This window comes from Grampus griseus (assembly GCF_964374135.1).
Source record: "Grampus griseus genome assembly, chromosome: 2".
Taxonomy (NCBI): Eukaryota; Metazoa; Chordata; class Mammalia; order Artiodactyla; family Delphinidae; genus Grampus; species Grampus griseus.
Genome location: NC_139018.1, coordinates 2,444,705 through 2,468,730, shown reverse-complemented (window position 1 = coordinate 2,468,730; position 24,026 = coordinate 2,444,705).

Below are 24,026 nucleotides of genomic sequence, written 5' to 3'. Positions count from 1 at the left end.
ACCAGTGATAAGGAGAAAAAAAATAGCCAGAGGGTGAAAAAAGACACGTTACATGCAGAGCAACAAATTTCTCATTGGAAATTACGTGAATGAAAAGACATTGGAGCAACATCTTTAAAGGACCAAAAGAAAAAAGTTAACTGCCAGCCTAGAATTCTATACTGAGCAAAAGTATCTTTCAAAAATGAAGGTGGAAATAAAGACATTTTCAGACATACAAAGGCCCACCATGAGGACAGAGGTCCATTGCCTGACTGGCTTCTTTGGAGTTTATAGACACATTTACTGCTTGGGTAAGCTTCTCTAATTCATTTACTGGGTACCCACTAAGACTGCTAATTTTGAGTGGAACCCAGAGAACAAATGGGTTCTTCATCAGGTCTAGGCTTTGATGCAAGCTGCCTTGCCACTTAAACCCCATGATCCAGCAGAACCTGTTGTTTTTAGTGTGTGTGGCAGACAGAGGTGCTCTGTGGAGCAAGTCCCAATAGGAAAATCACTGTGTGTGCACCCAGAGTTTTGGAGTCAGGCCATGCCTTCTTCTGCCAGCAACTTTCCTCCATTTCAAAGGGAACTCCTGGCTTGCTGCTAGATCTAAGTGGCGACTTAATGCCTGGCCATGGATACCAAGAAACTATGACTCAAGCTGTCCATCATAAGATAGATGTTATCGTACCTACTAAATCTTAAACGTGGATATGCACGCAGCATTCCATTGTAAAATGAAACTGGTCCCTGACAGACCTGGAAGGAACAAGGAGACTTCATGAGTAGGCGACTTAGACTCCATGGTACCTGCTCCTACTGTATTACCAACTCTTTTAAACTCACAGCTATGCCCTCATGGGAAGCGTGGTGATCAGTCAACAGAGGATGAAAAGGTGTGTGCCTGATTTAAAGATTTGTCTGCCTGGGGTGGTGACTCCAGCCAGAGATGGATGGCTGTGGCTTTACAGACACACTCAGAAGAAGCCCTGAAGGACCATAGTGAAGAGAAATTCTTCCAGAGGCAAAAATGTTGATTCTATGTTGACTCATGGGCAGTGGCTAACAGGTTGGCCAGCTGATCAGAGACTTGGGAAGAATACTTTTTCTAGGAGATCTGGGGGAAAGGCAAGCAGATGGAGCTCTCAGAATGGGCACAGAGTGAGAAGAGATACTCACCAAAGGACATCTACCATGGAGGAAGCTCTTGCGTGTCAAGTGGACAAGGTGACCTACTCTGAGGACGTCAGCCTCTTTCCTCCCCTGCCCCAGTGCTTGCTCAACGGGTCCACGTCCAAGTGGCCAAGGAGGCAGGAATGGAGGCTACGCAGGGGCTCAGCCACACAAACTTCCCTCGGCCTGGCTGACTTGGTTTCCATTATGGCTGAGAGCCCACCTTGTCACCAGCAAGGACACACGCTGAGCTCTTAATATGGTGCCATTCCCCAGAGGGACCAGGCAGTTGCCTGGAGATATAGGACCTCTTTCATCATGTAAGAGACAGTGATTTGTTTTGCCCTTGTATATTTCAGGTCAGAACTTGCCTTTCCAGCCACATTGCTTCTACCGACACTGCCATTTGTGGACTCAGAGAATGCTTTATTTATCCATCACCATGGCAACTGAAGCAACATTGCCTTGGACTGAGGGACTCATTTTTTAAAAAGTATTTTATTATTTTTAAAAGATTTTTGATGTGGATCATTTTTAAAGTCTTTATTGAATTTGTTACAATCTTGCTTCTGTTTTATGTTTTCTGGTTTTTTTGGCCACGAGGCATGTGGGATCTTAGCTCCCTGACCAGGGATTGAACCCACACTCCCTGCATTGGAAGGCAAAGTCTTAACCACTGGGCCACCAGTGGACCGCCAAGGGATTCACTTTTTGTTGAAGAAAGTGTGGCAGAGAGCTCAAGCCCGTGAAATTCCCTGGACTTACCATGTATGTGCCCCATCACCCAGAAGCAGCTGGCTGGGGAGAATGGTGGAGGGGTCTGTAAAAGACTAGTCGTGGTGCTTGTTGAGAGCCAACACCCTGCAAGGTTCAAGCGCTCTTCTCCAGGGTGCAGTGTATGCCTTGACCCAGCAGGCATTATATGGTGCCATTCCCCCACGGCCCAAACGCATGGGTCCAGGAACCAAGCAATGGAGGTGGGAGTGGCCCCTCCCCACGATTACACCAAAGAAAGAACGCACTGGAGGAATTTTTGCTTTCCTTCCTGTGACCTTGGGCTAGTGTCCAAGAAAGGAATGCCTCCATCAGGAAACACAGTCATGCTTCCAATGAATTAAAGTGAATTAAAGCCGAGGCTGTCCCCTCCCCCGATGGGCTGTTTCTGGTTCCTTATACCACTGAAGCAGCAGGCATGGAAGGGGATGTTGATCTCAGTCAGCCGAGGGAATGTGAATTGAGTCCACACACTGGGGCAGGTAGATTACGTGTGGAGCCCGGGGATGGCACTGTGGTTCTTCTTACTGGGAAAAAGGAAGGGAGTTCCTTAATGATGGGCCCACAGAGCGCTCAGGTCCTGAAGGAACAAAAGTTTGGGTCATCCCTTGGGCTGACCCAGGGTTCAGTGGTTGCAGGACATTGTGCAAGCAGGCACTGGCCCAGCAAGCCCCCTGGGGGCTATTTCCTTCTCACCTGCCCGGCTCCACCCTTGCGACCTTATATGGGGAGCGCTGTGATGCTCACCACGAGCTCACCACCTCCGGCTTCGGGGTTGGCTGCCTCCCCAGTTGCCCATCACCCAGCACGATCAGAGGCTAATGTAGCATCGTGCGCCCTGGGTGTTGAGGACACATGTCCCCCACTGAACAGGGGTGGATGCTGAAGGCCGAGGGGTGGGTGCCCCTCCCGGTCCACTCTCCGTCCTTCTCTGCCTGTTTTGTGCCCCAGATGGGCTGTACCCATGGGAGGCGGAGCTCAGGAGAGCGAGAAGGGTATCTTGTCCCCACCTCCCCCTTCCCGTTGCTGCAGCCACGGCTTGCTCCAGGCCCCTCTCCTTGAAACAGCTGCCCCCAGGTTCCAGCCACCCCTCCCCCCCACTGCCCCTCCCCCCCATAGGTGGTAATAGCTCCCTGCCGCTGCCAGCCTTGCCCCCCCCATCCCTCCCCAACTGCCCGGAATCCTGCTCACACATCAGTAAACAGGCCATTTTATGCTTTCCTGGATCTCCCTGCTTTCGTGTGCCCCTGCTGGGACTCTGACCAATGCAGTCCTGTGTACAGTAATATTCATGAACCGGTTACTTGCAATTAAAATAATGAAAATCTAAATGTCCATCAATGGACAGATAGATAAATGATGGTACCTTCAAAATATGGAGTTCCACGCAGCCATTAAAAAATGATACAGGTCCAGCACTGTTCTAGGTGCTGAAGATGCAGCAGCGGCCCAGATGGTTGCCCAAGCGTCCACTCTGGTCCAGGAACAGATTACAGAGGAGTAGAAAGAGAGAATGTTGGAGAGTGATGAGGGCTTGGAAGGAAGTGGACCTGGTAATGAGATAGGGCAGTGCCTGCCTTCCAGATGGGGAATACGAGGCGGCCTCTACGGCGTGGACACTGTAGCTGAGAAGTGAACAAAAAGGAAGGAGCTCTGTGAGGCTTTCCAGGTAGAGAAATCCCTGTCACAGAGCGGGAACAGAAGGCAGCCGGCATGGAATGGTGGAGAGGCGGGCAGGCCTAGACGTGTGTGGCTGGGCCTCAGCTGCTACGTCAAGCGGCTCCACCTTCCCTGACAGTCGCTGCCTGGGTCCTGCGGCCGCTGTGACCCTGATAGTGGTTCCTGAGGTTTCCTGCTGCCGGCCTCCCTAGGCCACAGTTCTTCCTGAGGGGTGTTTCTCTTCCGCTTTCTCAGCCTCCGAGCTGACGACGTGGAGAACTTTGAAGGTCAGGGGCACGAGCGGGTACTCTGCCAAGGTCAGACACAAAGAAAGTGTCCCCACAGACGTGTGCACAGGAAGGAAGGAGTCAGGGAGCCCACGGTGAGGGCAGCGGCGGGGGGGGGGGCGGGCAAGGGGACGTCAGGCGGTCCTGTCGCGAGTGTGCGGCCTCTTGTTGCCTGGGCACCTTGGCACAGAACCGGCTGCAAGTTTGTGAGCCCCTCCCCATGCATGTCCCTGCGCGAAACGCCCCGTGGCTGCCTGGAATGTTCTCTGCATCCAAAACCACTGAACCCAGCAGTATCCAGCAGCTGCCCACGTGGGCTGCTCTGAGGGCTGGGTGAGAGGACTAGACCGAGGCCCAACTCTGTGACCCCCAGCTCCTCCTCTGAAAGAGAGAGGGAGACCCTCCATTACAGGGTCCCGGAGAGACCTCAGCGAGGTCACGGGTGACCTGCAGTCGTACTGGATACATTAATGCAGATCGTCCCAGTCACACTAATAGTAGCTGATGACAGTGATGGCAATGGAAGGAGAGAGACTGGAGGCGGCGATCAATGCAGCCAGTGCAGCCTCATCTGCACCCGGCCGCCCTCCCCTACCTGGTCTCCCCCATCCTCCACTGGCCGCCAGACGCATCTTCCCAAAGCCTGGCTCTGATCACATCTCTCTCTTGCTTGGAAGGCTCCCCGCTGCCTCAGGGATAAGCGGGCCCTTTGGAGCCCTTTTTTAAAAAATTAATTAATTTATTTGGCTGTGCCGGGCCTTAGTTGCAGCATGCGGGATCTTTAGTTGAGGCATGTGGGACCTAGTTCCCTGACCAGGGATTGAACCCCGGCTCCCTGCATTGGGAGCGTGGAGTCTTAGCACTGGATCACCAGGGGAGTCCCCTTTTTGAGCCTTTGACCTAGGACTTCCCCTCCCAGAGTCTACACTGCTGCTTCGAGAGGGAATTACTTGCTGCTGGTGTGGCGGCTAGACCAGAAAGTCAGGGAGGAGGCGTAGGGTGGGGATGGGGGGTCTTCGGGGAGAACATCAAGGCTTTGCAGCAAAGACTGCAAACACTCTAAGCGCCCTGTGCTCTTTACAGACTAATCTGCTGAGAACCCAACGAGGCAGGGACAGGAATCGCCCCCTTTTTCAGAAGAGCAAACTGAGGCTCGGTGAAGCGAAGTAAGGGCTGGTAAAGGCAGGGCCTGCTTCCGAGCCTAGGCACCCTGGCCCGCCACTGTGCCACCTTCCCTCAAAGCAGCAGGGGCCTCCTCCTAACCCAGGCTGGTGTCTTCTTCCCAGGAAGAAAGAGTAACTCCGTAAGGAGTACCAACCCCAGCTACTTCTGCATGCCAAGCACTTTCCACACGGCCCCTCGCTTATCTGCACACGGCCTTGAGCTCCTCCCCACTGTGCAGATGAGGAAATTGAGGCCCAGAGTGGGTGAGAGACTGTCCAGGGGCGCACAGGGCATTGGAGGAGCTAGGGCTTCGTCTAAGCTTGTGTGGCCAGCAGAGGTCTGAGCATTGACCTTGAGCACAGCCTGCAAGGCTGAAATGTCCTGTTTGGTGTGTGGACAGAGGAGGCCTGGAAGAGGCAGGCTGATGACACTCCTGTCGCTGTGGCCACCCTTCCACCTTGTGGTTCTCAAAGTGTGGTCCCTGGACCCGACCAGCAGCACAACCCCTGGGAACTCGTTACAAATGCACCCCAGACCCACAGGGGCAGGGGCCTCCGTGCCACTCTGCTGCACGCTGAAGCCTGGGGACCATCGGTGGCTGTTTTCCCTCCAGGGCCTCTGCTCTGGGCCGTGGTGGGCGCTCACCTCCCTGCTACTCCCCTCAGTCCCCCAGGGCTGAGTGAGAAGGGGAGGGAGGGAGACTGCTGGGCCAGTCCCTGCTTCACCTGATTGAACCCAAGGTATGATTACACCTGTCAGCAAATTATCCCTCATCTGCTGCAAGGGTATAAGGGTCCACACCTCCCAAGGCTGTGAGGATTAAGTGAGAGAATGTGCAGGGTGGGCACCGAGGCCACTTCACAGCTCACGTCTCCATCACCATTAGAACTGCCGATCTTACCATGGATCTAACCCCACCATTCCACCACCCTACCCGCTCCCACACCTCCCCCGGGTGCCGCCCGCAGAGCTCAGAGGATAATCTCCCTAAATCGGCCTCCAAGACCCAGGGCTCCGGGCCCCCACTGACTCTCCAGGGTCAGGGAGTCTGGGGTCCTGGCCTCTGCCCGCACGGCCTGCCGCCTGGGTCGCCCCTCCCAGCAGAGCTTCCGGCCTTTTCCCACCCTCCCACCCAACTAGGGAGCGGCGCAGAGCCGCTCGGGAGCGGCTCGGGGTTTGGGGGCCTGGGCTCCCACTGGCGAGGTGCGCCTGGAACGGCGGATGTCGCGCTGCGCGCTTGGGGGCTTGGGGAACGGATGCGGGAGAAAATGGTGGCCGCGCGGCTGAAGGACCTGCCGGAGGTAGGGGTGGGGAGGGAGCGGAGAAGACCGGGGCTGGGGGGCCGGGGCAGAGTGTGGCGGGCGTGGGCTGTCCGGCCTGGGCTGGCGATCTCCCGGCGGCTCCCGGGCGCAGAAGCCGGGCGGGACCGGGGTGCCAGGCCCCACCGCTCAGCCCTGACGCGCGGGGTCACCGTTCGCCGGGCCTCCAGGCTGGGAACCCCGCCCCGCCCCACCCGCCGCCCACCTCGAGTCTGCTCAGGTCGGGCCTTGCCTCCGCCGCCCGTCAGGGCTTTGCCCCCAGGCGCGCAGGAGAGTCACGCGGGGGCTTTTAGAGCCCAGCTCCCGAGAATCGGTTAAACGCGAGGGTGCCGGGGAGCGGGCAGTTTCTGCGCCGTCCAAGGGCCTAACATCCATCCCGTCCGTCCGGCAGGGACTCGACGCCCCTGGGGCGGGGGTGGGGGTGGGGTGGGGAGAGGGAGGACTCCGGGGCGCCTCCTGGAGGGCAGGAGGGGCCGGGAAAACTCGAGTCCCAGCTTCACTTCTGCGCTGGGAGCCCTGGGGCAAGCCGCTTCCCTCTCGGAGCCTCAGTGTCTGAGCCCGTATCCGGGAACAGAAGTTAACCGCCCTTGATTCCAGGGCTGCTGTGAGGTCTGGAGGGCCCACGGGGTTGGCCGCGCCACAGCTGGGGTGTGGCTGGACAGTGTTAAATGGAGATGCGGTGAGAGGTCTGCCTCCCGACCCCTTCGCGCCCCGTACCCCGAAAACGACAGCCCAGCCCAGTGGTTTGCAGCAGGTCTCACGTGCCCACCCAAACCCGAGCCCCACCTCTCAGCTCTGTGACCCTGGGCAGTTTCCTCAGCCTCTCTGTGCCCGGTGTCCTCCTCTTTAGAATGAGATAACAATATACCATCCTCACAAGGTTTCCAAGATTAAGTGAGCTTGGCAAAGCACCAGACAGTGCCTTGTACACAGGAAGTGCAATGCAGGCTCAGCTAGAATATTGGTGTACTTCCAGAACATTTCAATGCCATACAAACATATATACGTATAAAAGGGCACATATTTTAAACTTCATGTTTATTACACAAAGGGGCTCAGGACAGGCATTGCTAATTTACCAGTGCGTCTTGGAGAACAATCTGTCCCCACCTCTGTGAACAGGAACTTCAGCTTAGTGGGGTGGCCACGTGGGGCAAGACCTGGGGTGTCTCCGAGGCTGGCCAGCTGGGTTCTGCCCTCTGCTCCTGGCACTGGGCGAGTCCTGGGGGGCTTTAGAGATTAAAACTCAGGACGGTGAGGGACGTCACTGGTGGCGCAGTGGTTAAGAATCCGCCTGCCAGTGCAGGGAACACGGGCTCGAGCCCTGGTCCGGGAAGATCCCACGTGCCGCGGAGCAACTAAGCCCGTGCGCCACAACTGCTGAGCCCACACGCCACAACTACTGAAGCATGTGCACTTAGAGCCGGTGCTCCGCAACAAGAGAAGCCACCGCAATGAGAAGCCAGCGCACTGCAACGAAGAGTAGCCCCTGCTCACCACAACTAGCGAAAGCCCACGCGCAGCAACAAAGGCCCAACGCAGCCAATCAATCAAAAACAGAAAAAAACAAAAAACTCAGGACCATGAGCCCTGCCCAGCCCCAGTCTCTCCCTGCGCACATCGGGCAGGGCTGGGGTGAGGCACAGGGAAGGGCAAGAGACAACACTGTCCCCTATGGTAGGCGGAATGACCGGGTGGCCTCTGCGGCCGTGGCCTTGGACAGTTCCCTTCCTCCCCTGCTGCCTCGGTCAGCTCTTTGGTGGCACCGGCGCTGGATTCCAGCAGCAGCCCCACGCTCACTTGCCCGCCGCGCTCTCCCTACACCTGGGCTGCCTCTCTCGTTTCCATCCCCACCTGTCCCAGGTCACCTGTCCTCCAGGCCGGGCCCGGCGGAGACAGATTCCCACCCCCCCCCCCACCGCTTCCCTTCTCCGCCCAAGCTGAGTTCCCTGCGCGGGGTGGGATGGGGGTTGGGGGGGTTGGGGGGGTTGGGGGGGGGGAGCGAGCGCCTCGCGCCTCTGAAATAAGGAGCAAGCCCCTTCCTCCCCCAGAGGGCAGGGTGCTCGCGCCGCGCGGGGCGCCTGGCGCTGGTTCCCGTCCGGTTCCGCCTCCCATTCGCGGGCGAGCCCGCTCTCTCCGGGCCCCAGTTTCTCCGGCTGTGCCTGGGGTAGAGGCTGCAGGCGGCGGCGCTGAGCGAGGAAGGAAGGTCAACTGGATTCGCCTTCTCTGGCTCCTGCAACCGGAATCCCCGCCCGAGGAAGGGCCGGAGATCCGGAGAAACAGAGACCGAGAGACAGACTCCGGGACGCCCACGTCCAAGGGGAGAGCGGGTGCCGGGCCGCGAGCGGCGCTTCCTCCACCGCCCGCTCCTACCGTCGGAGGCGGGGCGAGGCTCCCAGGCCAGCCGCCCTCAATCTGCCTTTCCTGGGTCGGGGGTCGCGGGAGCGAGGAGTGGGGCGGAGGGCCTGGGCGCCCCCGGGCTCCCCGCCCGCGCAGGGTCGCCTCGCGGCCGGCGGGCGCTGGAGAAAGGCGAGCGGACGGGCGTCGCCCGGACCGGGAGGGGGCGCTCGAGAGAAGCAGTGAACGCCCAGCTCCGACCCCTGGAGCCTCCCGGCCGTCGGCCCGCCCACCCCAGCTGACGCCCTGTCTCAGGACCCCAATCCACCCGGTCCCCCTGTCAGGCTCAGCGCAGCGGCAGTGCGGGTCAAGGAGGGCGGTTCGGGTCTGGGGGCAGGCCCGGGTCCCTCTCCGCTCCCCACTCCGGCCTCACCGGGAGGACAGATTCCCCCTACCTCCGGGATCTGTCCCCGCACTTGTCCCGGCGCGGCGCTCAGCGTAGGCGGAGCACATCACAGGTCTCAAGGGCTGATGGCAAGGCCGGCGGCTCTTGGGGTCCTATAGACGCTGGGAAGGGCGCCGTGCACCTGTGTTCTGCACACCTGCTCGCCCGTGCTCTCTGGGTGTGATTCTCTTATGGCATTTTTAAAACTCTGAAATCTGATTATTTACATTAGAGAGAAATGTCCAGAAACTTTGTGCAGTCAACCAATCTTTAGGGGCTGGGGATTTAGTGTTGGAGCGAAGGTTGAAAATCCCTGCCTCAGGGCCTTCGTTCTAGCGGGGTAGGGGTGGGATGTTTTCTCCAGCCGGACCTCCCTCTTCCCTCGCTGTCAATCCACCCCCTGGGCCCGTCCACTCCTCCACTGGGGTCATTTACTTAGGACCCTCCGCCCAGCAGCCCACCAAGGGCAGAGGGACTCCGTTCTGGACCTGCCTCTCACAGAGGATCAGCACGCGAGGACGAAGTATAGGACCAAGGTGCTCACATTCAAATTAACACCTGAATTTCCCTTTGCTCTGCTGTGGCCCTCGCGGGAGTCTGGGATGTTTTACTCTAGAATGGCCACAAGATGGCGCCAAGAGCAAACCTTCCTGGCCCAGAGCCAGGATTCCACCCACTCTGAGTACCCCCAGCCGGGCGCTGCCCTCACCTCCGTCCAAGCTTTGGAGGGTGCGTGTAGGTGAGGGGGCTGGGAAGGGGATAACTCCAGCCTCACCGGGGCCAGGGAACATCAGAGATAGTTGGTTCTTACTCTTCATTTGGTACTCCATTCTCTTACTGCATTGGCGGGAACACCAAAGCCCAGAGAGGGGCAGGGCTTCCCAACGGCACACAGCAAAGGCTGGGAGCAGCCGGGACACACAGCTCCTGCCTCCACTTCTGCCCGTCTCCTGTGGAGAAGGGCCCATGGTGGAGGGCAGAAGGGGGGAGGAAAAGCAGAATCGGAGGCTGGAGGCAAAGATGGGCCCCAAGACTGGACTCTGTGGGCTCAGATACAGGCCTCCAGGCCTGTCCTTAAAGATACTCCCCGTCCCAAGCCGCCGCTGCACCATCAGAGCTTTAAGCCTCAAGGGCCTTGAGCACTTCCTGAGAGCCCTATTAGGAGTGAGCGAACCCCAGGAGCCGTGAGGCCCTTGTCAGCTAACATCTTGGGTGAAAGGCAACACCTTGGGTGACAGCTAACACCTCATTAACAAGTAGGGAGAGAAAATCCTGCGCAAGTGGAAAGGAGGTGGGATGGCCTCTGGGGGGATGGGGTGGTGGGAGGGGAGTGTGCCCACACACGCTTTCCTGACACAGGGTGCCTGGCTGTTGAGAGGGTGTGGTTGCAGCCACAGTGACCACCGCAGCTTTGCCCCTGTCCTTCTGGTCCAGGTACTGTCCAATGAAGAAGTGTATGTATATTGGGGGAGGGGTCCCTTCTCAGGACTTAGCTGAATGGGGTACTTGCCTGCCTAAACACTGCCCCCCAGAGCTCCCCGTTGTCACCAGGAACCCATCATCAGGGACCAGTCTCTTAGCCGGGTACCCCCAGCCTTGCCTCATATCTGTCAACCTCTTTTCCCATTCTCACCTCTTTTCTCACCCACATCATCAAGTCTCGCACGCTGCAGCCACCTTGCCCAGATCAGGCCTGTGCTGATCCTGACGCGATGCCGCCTTCCAGGTCATCCTCCTTGGAAACTTGTGCGAAGAGCTGCAGCCACTCCATAGCCAGGAGGTGGAGGCACCAAGATTTGGACGCAGTACACATTTTGACACTGACACTTCTCTGTCTGGCCTGATTCCCCTTTTTGTAAAAAAATTTTAATTGTACTGAAGTATAGTTGATCTACAATGTTGTGTTAATTTCTTCTGTATAGCAAAGTGACCCAGATATACACATATATATAAATTCTTTTTCGTATTCTTTTCCACCATGGTCTGTCACAGAATATTGAATATATAATAGTTCCCTGTGCTCTACAGTAGGACCTTGTCGTCTATCCATCCTATACACACTAGTTTGCCTCTGCTAATCCCAAACTCTCATTCCTCCCTCCCCACCTCCTTGGCAGCCACAAGTCTGTTCTCTATATCTGTGAGTCTATTTTTGTTTTGTAGATATGTTGATTTGTATTGTATTTTAGCTTCCAAATATAAGTGATATCATATGATATTTGTCTTTCTCTGTCTGACTTACTTCGCTTAGTATGATAATCTCTAGGTCCATCCATGTTGCTACAAAGGGCATTATTTCATTGTTTTTAATGGCTGAGTACTATTCCATTCTTTTTAATGGCTGAGTACTATGTACCACATCTTCTTTATCCATACATCTGTCAATGGACATTTAGGTTCTTTCCATGTCTTTTTTTTTTCCAATGTATTTTTAAATTTTATTTATTTATTATTTTTGGCTGCGTTGGGTCTTTGTTGCTGCGCGAGGGCTTTCTGTAGTTGCAGTGAGTGGGGGCTACTCTTCGTTGTGGTGTGTGGGCTTCTCATTGCAGTGGCTTCTCTTGTTGCGGAGCACGGGCTCTAGGCATGCTGGCTTCAGTAGTTGTGGCTCGCGGGCTGTAGAGCACAAGCTCAGTAGTTGTGACGCACGGGCTTAGTTGCTCCGCGGCATGTGGGATCTTCCCGGACCAGGGCACGAACCTATGTCCCCTGCATTGGCAGGCGGATTCTTAACCACTATGCCACCAGGGAAACCCTGTTTCCATGTCTTGGCTATGGTGATGTTTCCCTTTTTTGAACCATCAGACTGTGAATTCATCAGACTGTGAATACAGATGAGATCTTATTCATTTTGATGATCCCAGAACCCAGCGCTAGCACTGAGTAATAAGTGTTTACTATTTATGTTTAATATTAAGATTTATTAATAAATAAATGCTTAGTTTATGAACAAATGGGCAGAAGAATGGTGAGAAGATGGGTGGATGGGTGAATGATGGAGATGGGTGGTGGAAAAAGAGAAGTGAGAATGATTTACTTCTGTTTATGTGTATGGATAACATAAGAATATAGGAATAGATGAATTCATCTCAGAATGATGGATGGGTAAGTTACTAAGTGGGTAGGTGGTTGGTGAGGAGTGAATGACTGCATGGGAGGTGAATTAACGGATGAGTGATGGATGCAATGGCAGAATGTGTGTGTGGTTGGGTGTATGGTGTATAGATAATGGTTGGATAAGTACTGGAAGGATGGTAGATAGTGGTGCTAGATGGTATATGGTAGGAAGATGGTGGATGCACCTACATAATGGTAGTTAAGTGATGATGAATAGCTAAATAGACTGTAGATTGATAGATGGAGGGTGGGTGAATGTGGACACTAGATTGATGGATTGATGGATACTGAAATGTCCATAGATAGTGGATGCATTACAGGTGATAGGTGGTGGGTGGTGGATGCCTGTTGGGTGAATGAATCATGGGAGTATGGATGGAGGGTGGATAAATAGTAAGTGGATGCTTGTGAAGGATCTAGCTGTAGAGAATGGATGGCAAGATGGTAGATCGATGTGGATGGATATATGAGGGATGGCTCATCAATGGTGAACAAGGCAATGGTGGCTGGAAGGTGCATGAATGGCCAATAAATGGATGGTTGCTAGGTCAACAGATAATGGTTTGTGTACTGTGGACGTGTCGATGAAAGGTGGATGGTGGACAGATAATGAATGGGTGGATTCTGGATAGATAGATGATGATTAGGGGATGAATGGATGATGGCTAAATGATAAATGGCTACATCTTGGAATATAGATGCATGAAAGGTGAATGGTGGATGGGAAGATGGTGGAGAGATGGTAGATGGTTGGTAGGTGGTCAGTGTACTGTATGCAGGGTTTAATGTATAGATAGAGGAAGATGGATAGATGGCAAATGGACAGTGAATGGATAATAAATGAACATGGATGTTGAATGAATAGTGAATAATGGATGGGGGATGAGGCACAGATAATGACTGGCTGGATGGTGAATGGATTGTAATGGTGGAGGAGTTACGGTGGATGAGCGCTCACTGCTGTCTCTCTATTCTATCCCCAGCACCTAAAGTAATGCTTGGTACATAGAGGGCACTCAGTAAGTTTTTCTAGAATGGATGGATATGGATGGGTGGTAGAGGACACTTGAACGGGTTTTGGATGACTAATGAATTATAGATGATGAATGGATGATAGAGGATATTGTGAGATGGGCAATGAACGGATAGATATGTGTGAATAGGGATAAGAGGTGGGTGAATGGTAGATGGCTAGTGGGTGGGGGACAGTAGATTATGGTTCATAGAAATATGAATGGATTAGGGAGGGGCATGACTGGTGACTGAATTGTGAATGGGTGAATTGTGGCTGGCTGGCTGGAGGCTAATGGTTGGGTGGTGAATAAATTCAGATAAATAGACAGTAGATGGTAGATTGATGATTCACAGCCAGATATGTGTTGAATGGCTAAATCATCAGTAGATGGATAGATAGTTGTTAAATATTGATGGAAAGCTGTTACCTAGTGAATGATGGATATGTAGGTGGTGGATGGATGGATGGTGAATTAAGGTTGGACTGAAGGGTGGGTATTTTCATGGTGTACTGATGCTTGGGAAATGGTGGGTGTGGTGGGGAATGGATGGATGCATGGTGGTTGGACGGTGGTTGGATGGTGGATAGTGAATGGATGGTAATTGGATGGTGGAAGTTAGGTAGTGGATTGTGGATGGGACAGATGTTGGTTTATTGATGGAGGGTAATGGATGGTCGATGTTGGGTGGTGGTTGAATGGTGATTGGATGGTAGAAGAGACATGAATAGTGGCGCATGGTAGATGACGGTGGTTGGATAAGTGGATGCTGAATGGTGATAGATTGTGGTTGTTGGATGGACGTTGGACGTTGGATAAATGATGGTGGATGTTAGGTGCCGGATGGTGGAAGGGTGCGGAATTATGTGGATCAGAGGTTAGGCATCTTGGCCTCAGGTGTCAGGCCTATCCACCAGGCTGAATGAGACTGATTGTCCCAAGGCTGTTTTGTTCCTTTGGGGGAATGGCATCAGGGGTGAAGAGGGGACTGGTGCAGTGACACGCCCCCCCCCCACACGCACATATTGGCCCTCACACTTGAGTGTAGTCCTCTTCACTCCCCCTTCCGATTGGAGGGCGTCCTCTATGTATCTGGCCTCCCCAAATTCTGCCCCCTGAATTCCTGCACCTCAAACTTGAGGCTGGGCGCCTCAAGTGACCAGGATCAGGTTCTGGGGGATGCGGTCTTGTCAAAGGGAGGTTGAGGCCGGGGTGCTACCTGGGAGCTGGAGCTGGGAAGGGCGGTGGCCGGTAGCCGAGGGGCGTGAGTGTGAATGAAGGGCCGGGGCGAGGGACAGCCCGTGGGCGTGGGCGGAGAGCGCGGGGGGACGAAGGGAGGGAGCGAGCCACGGAGGGCGAACGGGGCGAGCAGCTCCAAGCCCGGCGTGGCAGCCCCGGCGCGGGCATCCAGCGCGGGCGGGTGAGTGTGAGTGAGGCACAAGGGGCGCCCCTCCTCACCCTTGTCCCGGCCGGGGCCCCGCGGGGCGCCCGGGCGGCCAGGCGCGGCGTGGGTGGGAGAGGAGGAAGGGGCGAGTGGGGGGTTGAGTCGGAGCTCCCTTGAGAAGGGGAGGGTGTGGGGACCACAGTCAGCCCTTGGCTGCTGGACGCTGCGCTTTGGGCGAGAACAGTATATGTGGGGGCTGTGCGCGGCCATACCTGGCCCTACACACCTGGCAGCTGAGGGAGGTGTGGGTGGCGGAGCCTTAGATGTGCGGATGCCCCACTGGCACTGGCGCCTGGCGCCGGGCTGCGGGGTGGCAGCCCTCAGGCATTTGCTCTATCACCTGTCTCTACCACCCCTCCTCTCTCCTTCTCCATCCGCATAATCTCTGGGTCAGTTTCTGTCTTCTCTCTGTATCTCTCTTTCTCCAGCTCTATCAGCTCTGCGTTGTCTCTGTGGCCAGTGGGTTTTTCCTGCCTGTCCCTCTGGCTCTTTCTCGCATCTGTCTGAATCTCTGAGTCCACTTTCCTGGTCTCTGTCCTGGCTCCCCGGGCTCTACTTGAGGTTCTGGGGTCCTGGGATGGGATCCCCCATGAAGGGCTCCTCTGGAGGGACTGACCTGGGAGCATCAGCCTGGGGGGAGGGGCTTTCACAAGCTCTGGGATTGGGTGGAGGCTCAGGTGGGTATGCCCTGGGATGCCCACTGCAGTGTGTGGTCCCCTCGCAGCCTTCCCTGGGTCCCAGTGGGACTTCAGCTGACCTAAGCTGGGTGCTGGGTGAAAGAAACCTCGTTTCCCAGAAAGGCAGCCATCCTGTTTTGCTGGGTGGGCACAGGATCCCCTCCCCACAAGCAGCAGGGCATCACAAGCATTCCAGCCTGCCGGTCAGTGCCCTCCCTCCCAGCACTCCTGCCCCTTGCACGTGGCCGCTGCTGTCCCCCGAGCCAGCGCCCAACGAGGTGTCTGCCTGCCAGAGCCCGCCCCCATTTCTGCCTCTAGCCTAGTGCAGGTGGAGAGTCTGAGGCTGGTGCCCATGAGTCCTGGCAGGACCTCTCTTCCCAGAGCCCCTGCTGTGTGGTCTCTGGCGGGGCTCCTTTGCCCCTGCGCCTGGCTTGAGTGGGCGTGGCCACACGCAGGCAGGAGGTCAGTTTCCCTTCGCCTTGGGTGTGCAGGGTGTCTGTTCTCAGGGAGGACTGAGCACTCCTGCCACCACCCCGCTGCAGCCTGGGCACACCGTGTGGGACCTGTCCCTCAGCGCCCCCTCTGAGGGTGGGCTCAGGCAGGGAGCAGCAGTGAGACAGGTGCAGCCTGGGCTGTGGGTGCTGGGCCTGGGGTGGGGCGGGTGTGGGCTGGAGTCGTCTGAAGCTTCCGGGAGGAGGGTGGGATCAAGCATCTGGCCCACAGCAGACACCCCGTTTCTGCTCCTTGTCTCCGAGCAGCCCAACAGTGACAGCAGCATGAGTGCCCCCCAGCCCGCCGTGCCAGAGCTGAACCAGCTGAGGAGGCTGGAGGCCTGGCAGGAAAGGTATGCAGTCGGGACCCTGCGGTCTGCCACCCTGGAGCCCTGGCCTGCGACTCAGCGCATGCCTCAGTTTACCCATCTGGGTGGAGGTTCTCCTCTACGGGGGTCTGATCTGCAAAGCAGACCTTGTGCCCAAGACAGTCTGCTCTCTGCTGGGTTCGGCCATGCCAGGGTCCCCTGCCCTCAGCGCTACTTTTCCGAGTGGTATTGATGGAGCTGAAAAGTGAGGTCCCTGCCTAAGGGGTGCCGTCCTGATATCCTGAGTGCTGGAGTTGGGCTCTTCTCATTGTTGGGGGCAGTGGGACCAGAGTGGGGGGACCAGCCCAGAGCTGCACGAGGGCCAGTCTGGAGCCTGGGCTTGCCCTCCTGGAGGGGCGGACGGGGAGGGTGGACACCAAACTCCACGGGCCCGGATCGCCTTCCCCCACTGCCTGGGCAGAGGAGCACCCCTGGGCGGGGACAAGCAGGGTTCCCTGGAGGAGGGCAGGAAGGAGAATGGCAGGGTGGGATGGGGGGAGAGGGATTCCCAGAAGGAGCCCCTGGACTGGCAAGGCCAGCAGGAGGTCCAGTCATTGGGCCATGCTGGGGTCCCTGCTCTGTTGTCACTCTGATTCCGCAGATGTCGCAGCCTAGTGACACCTGTTTTCACACTTAAGGGTCACCTGTGGTACTTTGTTAAAATGCTGTTTCCTGGGCCCCCACCCAGAGAGTGCATTTAAACACATGTTCAGATGGTTCTGCTGGGGGCACTCAGGGCCATTTAACAAAGTCCTGCGGGCTGTGTGCCTGCCCTTCCTCCATGCACCTTTGGGGGAAGGCAGACACGCACCAAGCAGTTCTCTTTCTGGGTAAAAGAAGGGGGGATGGGGAGCTCCAGGAAGGGGACCAGCCGAGGCAAAGCCACAGAGGGAAGTCAGGGCTGCTGTGGCGCCGGGCCGGAGGCCTGTGCCGCGGCACTGGTGGTTGGGGCCTCTACCTTGGAAGGCCTTGAATGGGAGGTGGAGATGCTGAGGGCACCAGGAGAGCTTGGGGAGGCAGCCCCCCCGCAGGGCTCCTGTGGGCACTGAACAATGAGCCCGGAGCAAGTCACTCAGGTTGCCATGGCAACAGCTTCCCAGCTCCTCCGAGCTGGGGAGGAGGCCAAGGGCCCAGTAGGAAAGACCCCAGGAAGGGGCTTTGCAGGATACCGGAGACAGCTGGGGATGCACAAAAGCCCTGAGCTCGCTCACCACATGACCTTGGCCTTCTGGTCTCAGGCTGCTGTTTGTTAAATGGGCCTAAGGGCTGAGCCCAGGTGGGTCCTCTGTTGCCCCAGGGAGAGCCCACAATCCCAGGTGCTGAGTGCCCTAGCTCCAGCGGTGGGATGGGGGAGGGGCCGGGACCCTCTGGGGGATGTGCATGTGTGCGCATGTGCTCTCCTGGCCCTGAGGACTGGGACAGTGCAGGACAGGCATGGCAGGGAGTGGGGAGCCCAGGCCTGGAGTTGCCTTGACCCCCCCACCCACCCTCCCTGCAGGCCATGGTGGGTGCCCGGGAGAAGGGCCCTCGGGTGGGCCAGCGGCTGCCCTCAATCGTGGTGGAGCCCGGCGAGGGGGGTGCCGTGGCGAGCGGGGAGCTGTGTTGGCCTCCGGAGGGCGCCCAGAGGGGGTCCGCCCAGAGCCAGGCTGCTGCTGCTGAGTGAGGGGCTGCCTGTAGGGGTCCCAAGAGGAGTCAGGAGCCGGGTCCCCCGCCCTCCAGCCTGCCTGCACCCATCCATCTGCCTGCCCTGTGAGCTTCTGCTCGGCGCTTAGGCGCTGCCTGGCCTGCCCCTCTCCCTGTCACCGTCCCCCTCCCATCGGCACACGAGGTCCCCTCATCCGCTGTTGTGGCCCCTGGCCTGGCACACATGTATGCGTCTGTTCTCACCCCTCGCCACCCGGTCCCGCCCCCTCTCCCCTCGCCCTCACGATTCATTACCTTTGGGACAGGCGTGCATTGCCCACCAGGGCCTGCGCGGGGTACGGGTGTGGGTGCGAGGCCGGGGAGATGGGCCAGCCTGGTGGGAGGTGCCTGTCTTGGCGTGGGTGCCCTGGTTAAAGGCCGAGGGGCTGCCAGAGCCAGCGGAGCTTCTGGGAGGGGGATGCGGGCAGGAGAGGGGTCAGCCAGGAGCCAGCCCTGCGGCGCGGGAGAAACAGCGGGCTGGGCAGTGAGGGCCTCTGTGGAGGGTGCATGAGGGGTGCGTTGCGCCCTGGCTAGCTTTGTCCCCTGGAGACCCCTGGGGAGTCTGTCCCAGGGAATTCAGCCTCAGCTGGGGCTGCTTGACCCCCCGCCTGCCGGTTGCTCCTCCCCAGAGGCCAGCTCCCCGCCCCCTCTGCAGTCCTCCCTGGCCCGCAGGCCCCTTGCAGCCTGGGCCCAGAAGGAGCCTGTCCGTGCCGTGCCGCCCACCTCTCCCCAGACTCCCCTCAGCCTCTGCCAGGTCTGTCCAGGGTCCGCCCGTCGGGTAACCAGTGACACATGGGCTCTGGGGAGGTCCCCGGGCCTCCTCCCAAGCTCTGGTGGGCATGCTCTGGGGCAGGGGCTCCCAGAGCCTGGCCTCATCCGCCCTCTCTCGCCGAGGACCACGCACCCAGCACCTCCTCTCCTTCGCCCGTGGGGAACTTGGGGCCTGCCCCACCCTCGCACGTTTCCTTGCAGACCTGTCAGAAATGCATCAGCCACCAACACGGAGGCCCTTGTGTTTCTGCAGCCTCCCTCACCGCGTCTGCCGGGAGCACCAGGGAAGGTTCCAGATGACGCTGGCAGCAAGCGTGCCAGCTCTGAGGACCAGTCCCCCTGCACCCAGTGATGGGACGAGGACATGGCCAGCTTCCGCTGTCCCTGGGCTCTGACAGCTGGGAGGGCCTCAGCCCCAGAGCGGCCTGGGCCTGCCCGGGCGCCCAGTAGGCAGAGCTGAGCTACCACCTCCGGCCTCACCAGCTCCGCCAGCACTGCAAGCCCCTGCCCTCTCCTGTCCACAGCCCAGGGTCCGGATCACACCCCTCCTCGTTCTCTGGTTGGAAGCAGAAATAAAGACTCTTCCTGGTGGTCAGGGGGTGCACTTGGTGGGGATTCGAGGCGCTAAGGACAATTTTGGTTCTGCCAGTGGCCTTCCAGACAAGGGCCTCTGTTCAGAGCCCGTGCTGACCAGACCAGAGTGCCCAGTGAGTGACCACTGGGTGTTCCACGCTGGGGGTGAGGGTGGTTGGCGGGACTGTCGTGTTTGCTGCTCTGGCGCCCTGCCTAGGGCCCTCTGCTCTGCTTGGCCTCAGCTGAGGCTGTCCAAGGATAGACCAGCTTCCTCTAGGTGGCCTCCCCCGCTCCTTGGGGCCTCCAGCCCTGGCTGGACCCCGAGGCAGGACTTCTCCTGTCACCCCCTACCCACTCTGGGTGCAGTAGGGCACAGGAATGGTACATGGGTGGGGTGCACTATTCCAGCTTGAATCTTATTAAATCCCTGCGTAATCCCATTGTATGGATGAGGAAGCGGAGGTGCCAAGTGAGGTGCCCAAGGCTACTGCTGGCCCCGGCTATGACGGCATCCCTGAAGTTGGGAAGCCACTGATCCAGCCAGAGTGCCCATGTGGGAGATTGGGTAGCACCTCCTCCTGGGCCACGCGAGGGCCCTATCCCTCCATGGGGTACAGCGACATCGTTTCTTGGCTCTGCTGGCCGGTTGGGGTGGGCGTGGGGCGCAGAAACCTGATCACTGCCTGGACCCACTCCCTCCCATCATCCCAACCTGGCCCCCTGCTCTCAGCCAGGCTGACCCAGGCCTGAGGAAGCTCAGGGCCTGGCAAGGGGGAGCCCTGCCTAGATGTTAGCTCAACAAATCCACAGGCCCAGGTGGGTGGTAGCGTGACGTCTTGGTGAACCTGGAGGAGGAGGTGGGAGACACAGGCCCCTCTGTTCTTTCCTGGAGGCCTTGCTAACCTCCAGGATGAATAAGGCACTTTCTCCTACCCGCCTTCTTTCTAAAAATAGCCCACCCCCCAAATGCAGGAGAGGTGGGAGGCGAGGTGCAGAAGTTTGCCTGGCAGCCTGCTTTAATTTTAAACCTGCGGCCAGTACACAGGCCCAGGATGGGTCCTCTTAGGAGGGGGTTGGGCTGTCCTTCAAGGTCCCGCCCCTCTTCCTCCACAGACCCTTCCTGTCGGCTCCACAAGGGGGCAGGGGGCAGACACTTCGCAGGAAGCCTTGCCAGGACTTGCTGACACATGGGATTGGGTCGAGGGCCTGAGCAAGCAGGAGTCATCTCCGGGTTCCTGGTGTGGAATGCTGGGGAGGGGCGGGACGATGGTGCTATTTACTGAGATTTCATCCTCGCCCCTCCCAGGCAGAGTGTTGCAGCCATTTAAACGCGACTTTCTCAAGGTCCCACAGCTGACAAAGAGCCGGGCTGGGGCAGGATCCCAGGTGCGCCCGAGGCCTAAGCCCTAGCGGTACCCACAACGCCACTCTGGAGCTCACCGCCTAACAGGGCAGCTCTTGGGTGGAGGCGACCCACCTGGAGGTCCCGGGTCCCCGTCGTGCTCCGTGAGCTGGAGAATAAGGGGGTGTCAGGCCCGGGGAGGCAGCCCAGTGGGGGCGATCTTCACCCTGTGGGTCTGCTGTCCCGCACAGCGCAGGGCCTCGGCCCTTCAAGACCAGCAGGCTGAGACCACGCGCACAACGACTGACCCGCGAGCTTGCGCGTAACTGTAGGGGGCGGTGCCAGAGATATATGCTCCGCCCCTCCTCCTGCGGCCCCGCCCCCAGCACGCAGGAGCTGGCCAACCTAAACTTTGCAACATTGGCCTCGGAGAGATCGAGGCTCAGAGACAGACACTGACCCCTGCCCAGGCCCACAGCCGGTTAGGGGCAGAGGCTGGAGCCTTGGTGTCCTGTTCCCAGGCCGGTCTCTGCCCTGGACCCGGCGGCAGTGTAAGTGGAATTTGCCGCTTTGGGCCTCTACATTCAGCGTGTAGTAGCCTGGCTCCCCAGGAACTCCTAGGACAGGCAGGCATCTGGTGGTGTGGTCCTTCTCCCTCCCTTCCTGCCCTGGGTGCCAGGTCCTCTGCTGAGGTGAGCCCACTGGATCCCAACAACAGCCCCATTTTATGGAGGAATAACCTGAGGCTGAATGAGAAATGCCTCTCCCAGGGCTGTGCAGCCCAGCATGGGGCAGAGGAATTGCTCTCTTCTTGGGGTCCCCAGCTGTTCGGCCCCTTCCCAACTGCCCCCTCTGCTCGGCCTTCTCCTGACCCGGGCCAGACCGGCCCTGTGCCCAGGGCTCCTCTGAGACAAGGCTGGGACTTTTCCGAAGGGATTTTACTGAGAAAGTTGGGGGAAAACAACATGGAAATAGAGTAAAAGAAACAGCACAGCCTCATGCTGAAAAGCGGGCACAGGTTTGGGCAGGGGTGGGGTGCAGCTGGGAGTTGGGAAGAGGTCTGGGGGCAACCCCCTAGGCCTGGGCACCACCAACTTTTTAGGGACATGTCTTTTGAGTGGAGGTGACCTACATTGGGAGGTCCCAGCACTCAGATGTGCCCCGTGACCTGGAGAACAGGAGGGGCAGACCAAGGAGCCCCCAGTGTCCACCAGGGCCCTGCCCCATGGGAAGACCCAGTCCTCAGAGGCAGAGATCTAGGCTGGAAGCCTAGCCTCTTTCTTGCCAAATGTGTGGCCGTGAGCAGGTTCCTATGCCTTTCTGAGTTGGTGTCCTAGTGCAATATGGGTGGAGAGCAGCTACCCCACGGGGTCCCAGGACTTCCACCGAAGAGCCCTGGGTGATCACCTCGAGGGCGCCCCCCACTTCGGTCTCTTGAGTTGTGCTTGCCCCCTCATCTCTTAGTCTCTGACTGTTGGAGACACATGGGACAGGAGGCCATTGGGCAGGCTGGCCTGAGCGGGGGTGGGGGGTAAGGCCCACCCAACCAGCGGCGTGCCTCATAGGCTTGAGCTGGGACTCTTATGGCCCCACTTCACAGAGGGGAACCCAGGGCTCTGGGGGCTGATGACTCAAGGGAAAACTAGAGGGCTTCCTGGAGGAGGTGCTGGTATCTCCAGGTACAACCTGGTCCATGTGCAGAGGTCAGCAAGGTACTGCAGCATCTCAGGTGCCTTCCAATCTGTTATGGGCTGGATTTTGTCCTCAAAAAATTCTTATGTTGAAGTCTTACCTCCCAGTACCTCAGAACGTGACTGTATTTGGGGGTGGGTCTTTGTAAAGAGTGACTAAGTTAAAATGAGCCCATTTTGGTGGGTCCTAATCCAACATGGCCTTATAAGAGGGGGAGATGAGGACACAGACCCACAGACCATGTGAAGACACAGGGAGAAGACGGCCGTCCACAAGCCACGGAGAGATGCCTCAGGAGAAATCAGCCCTGTCAACACCTTGATCTGGGACCTTGCAGTCTCCAGAACTGTGAGAAAATAAATGTCTGCTGTTTAAGCCCCCCAGCCCATGGTACTGTGTTATGGCAGCCCTGGGACAGCTCAGGGGCTTGTGTCTGCTCTCTTCAGAACGCTGCCCAGAGCACCTCCCCTGCTCTGCCCCACGCCCCTGTGGCTCCAGCCCGAGTGAACAGGCCTGGATCTGTCCTCCCTGGATTTTCCCTAAGTTTTTTCCCTAGGACGCCAGCAGCGGAATCCCCCCAGGAGGGTGTCGGGCCAGCGTCTCCTCAGTGACCCTCCCCACAAAATGTCTTTAGCTGGAGCCACCTTGGAGGAGTGGGACCCGTGCTCCTGGCCACTCAGGCTCAGGCCCACCTCCTCACCTTCCCTCACGGGTGGACCCCTGCTATCCCTCCTGTCCCTGAGCGTAATCCTATCTGTCCTCGAGGGCCCCTCTCCTTCTTCCAGCTCCTGGCAGGTGGCCTACAATGTTCCCTTGGCCGTCGCTGTCTCCCCCCCATTTCTGCCCTCGGGTCTCTCAGCGCCAGGCAGGGCACAGGGCTGGCGCTGGCGACTCTGCCCTGGAGGGAGGGGTCCTTCTGGGCTTGGCCGCTGTGGGCTGGGTGCCCCCTTCCAGCCAGCTGGCGCCTGCTGCCTCTGGCCTCAGTCTGACCAGCCCTCCCCAGCCGTGTCCACCGCCTCCATGGCCTCCGGAGCGCTGCTTCCTCGTCCCTCCCCTCCATGGCCCCTGGCCTGAACCTGAGCCTGCGCTGCTAGGAGTCAAAGGTTGGAGTGATTGCCTCTGGAGTGGGAAGGGGGTGGGAGCATTTCTACAAGTGAAAGCATGGGGCTGCGGTGGAGGGTGGGGCTGGGGGGGGCTGGGGGCCGTGGCCAGCTTGGCGGTAGCTGGGGAGTCCCAGCTGTTGGTCACTCGCTCTGGCTGCTCCAGAGGCCCCAGGGCCTAGGCCCCGCTCTGAGGCCCCTGCTCGGCCGGCTTCTCCTGGCAGCCCTGCTCTGTTTGGGGCCCAGTGTCTACTCACCCGGCAGGTATGTCTGTGCAGGTGGGGCAGGAGGGCCACCGGGGTGCTGTGGGGAGTAGGCGGGGACTCAAGGGGCTGAGGACAACTCTGGTTCTGCTAGTGGCCTTCCAGGCTGAGCACCCCGGCTCGGAGCCCAGGCCAGAATGCCAGCTCAAATCACAGTGATACACGCGTGCACACATGCACACACAACACACAGAGCTAGAAAGCATACAGACATGAACATGCAGACCTACATGGACTCACGAACAGAACCACTCACAGACACTCTGAGGCACACGCGCACCGGGAGACACACTCAGGTTAACACATAGTTGTGCAGAACCACTCACAGACACTCTGAGGCACACGCGCA